This window comes from Quercus lobata, chromosome 1, assembly GCF_001633185.2.
Source record: "Quercus lobata isolate SW786 chromosome 1, ValleyOak3.0 Primary Assembly, whole genome shotgun sequence".
Lineage (NCBI taxonomy): Eukaryota > Viridiplantae > Streptophyta > Magnoliopsida > Fagales > Fagaceae > Quercus > Quercus lobata.
The window spans coordinates 23,573,016-23,575,846 of NC_044904.1; positions in this window are offsets into that span (position 1 = coordinate 23,573,016).

A 2,831-nucleotide genomic window follows, 5' to 3' on the forward strand; every position below is an offset into this window, starting at 1 on the left:
AGGCCTTGCATGGTCCACGGACTCAAGCCTGTGGGGAAACCAAATACAAAAAATAAATCTCATAAGCTTTGGACAGAACCAAGGTCTTGCATGGTCCTCGGACTCAAACCTATGGGGAAACCAAGTACAAGAGATGAAAATCAAAAGTTTTGGACAGAACCAAGGCCTTGCATGGTCCACGGACTCAAGCCTGTGGGGAAACCAAATACAAAAAAATAAATCTCGTAAGTTTTGGACAGAACCAAGGTCTTGCATGGTCCTCGGACTCAAACCTATGGGGAAACCAAGTACAAGAGATGAAAATCAAAAGTTTTGGACAGAACCAAGGCCTTGCATGGTCCACGGACTCAAGCCTGTGGGAAACCAAATACAAAAAAATAAATCTCGTAAGTTTGGACAGAACCAAGGTCTTGCATGGTCCTCGGACTCAAACCTATGGGGAAACCAAGTACAAGAGATGAAAATCAAAAGTTTTGGACAGAACCAAGGTCTTGCATGGTCCACGGACTCAAGCCTGTGGGGAAACCAAGCATAAAAAACAAATCTCACAAGCTTTGGACAGAACCAAGGTCTTGCATGGTCCTCGGACTCAAACCTATGGGGAAACCAAGTACAAGAGATAAATATCACAAGTTTTGGACAGAACCAAGCTCTTGTATGGTCCTCGGACTCAAACCTATGGGAAAACCAACTACTCGTAAGGAAAAACTACATTACGTAGAATTTGGATTCATCTGAGGAAAACTCTCCACTCGCCATTGGGTCAGTTCCCAAATTGCGGGGATTCGCAAGTCTGCTCTTAGATCTGCAGCACCAAGGGAATCGATGCGACGTAGGGCAATACGTCACCTGAGAAACGATTTGAGTTCTTTACCTTCCGTCAACTCCTCGGACGGTACTCTCATACTTATCATAGAATATTCAATTGTTATTTTTGCTAGTTTCCTGAGTTAAACTTGCTATGAATTATCGCCGTAATGTTTGGTAGTGTTGGTACATTAGAATTGATTGGATTATGTTTCAAAACTTCCTGCTCTAAGTATCATTGAAGAAACAAACACAAGGAGCACACCCTTCCACAAAATAATGTTGCAAAAAGAGTAGTATTCAAAATAAGTAGGCAAAATTTCCTTTTTTATTAAAACAAAGAAACAGTACAGCATACAACAAAAAGCTGAAATCAACTTGTGATAAAACTTGCTACATGATAGAAAGGAAAGTTACAAGAAAGCAAGAGAAGGCCGAGGAGGTAGCACAGACGAGAGGTTGGCTACTGCTTCGAGGCCTTGTCCCTTCCCCCATGCTTTCGCATGCCCATAGCTCCGGCAGCAAAGGAGCCCAACTTGAGCCTCACGCCGCAGTGGGGAGGATGCAGGTAGCACAGAGGAGAGGTTGGCTACTGCCTCAAGACCTCGTTTCATCCTCAACGCTTTCACGTGCCCGAAACTCAGGCAGCAAAAGAACCTGACCTCAGGCTAACACCATCTACAAAGAAGATGCAGGGAGCCGGAAGTTGGGAAGCCCCCGCAGAAATTTGCCGGCTACAAGGTAGACAGTGCTGATGGTGGAAATTCCTTCTTCGGACATACCAAAAATCTGGCATGGCCAGAACCTGCTTCGGATTTTGACTAAAAGCGTGGGAAACACCCTCTCCCCTCTGTCATAAGGGAATATGTCTTTGAATCTATGCCTTCGTTGCCCGTATATCACTCTTCTGAGCCTGAGGAGAACGTGGCGCCTTTGCGGCGGAGAGAGTTTTTCTTCCCCGACCCTCGTCTCAAACATGACTTACTGCGGGAGGAAGCTGAAGGAGGAGACTAAGGAGCTGGTGCCTAGGCAAAGAAACTTGCTCTCTTATTTATTTGAGGAGATAGGGTGGTGGCATTTAATTAGCGCAGCTTCCCAAGGAACGCTACAGACAAAACGTCTCCAGCTCGACTTCCAACAAACCTCTGCAACGACAAGACTAAAGGAGCCTCGTGGAGGTGCACCTCGAATATCGGGACACCCAAAAGCACCGCGTGGCCAAAGACTATGGAAATATCTCCTGATCTGTGGGCCTAGTAAATTCGCGGCCCATGCCCTTGCTACATGATGGCCCACGGACTACGGCCCACGCCGGGTAATAACTAATGCCGAGGACAACCTCCTGCCCGGCCGCGTACGGGATACCTAAGGAGAGGGAATAAAACAGAACCAAGGCCTTGCATGGTCCTCGGACTCAAGCCTATGGGGAAACCAAGTATAAAACTATTATTATTACAAGTTATGGATTGAACCAAGGCCTTGCATGGTCCTCGGACTCAAGCCTATGGGGAAACCAAGTATAAAAATTATTATTATTACAAGTTATGGACTGAACCAAGGCCTTGCATGGTCCTCGGACTCAAGCCTATGGGGAAACCAAGTATAAAAATTATTATTATTACAAGTTATGGACTGAACCAAGGCCTTGCATGGTCCTCGGACTCAAGCCTATGGGGAAACCAAGTATAAAAACTATTATTATTACAAGTTATGGACTGAACCAAGGCCTTGCATGGTCCTCGGACTCAAGCCTATGGGGAAACCAAGTATAAAAACTATTATTATTACAAGTTATGGACTGAAGCAAGGCCTTGCATGGTCCTCGGACTCAAGCCTATGGGGAAACCAAGTATAAAAATTATTATTATTACGAGTTTTGGATAGAATCAAGGCCTTGTATGGTCCTCGGACCCAAACACGGCATCAAGCCTCCAGTTCTCTCCTCGGCCAGCATGGGTAATCATTACTTTTCACTGGTCGGCCTTATTGGGCCAAACACTTATATTAGAGTTATGGCAACATCT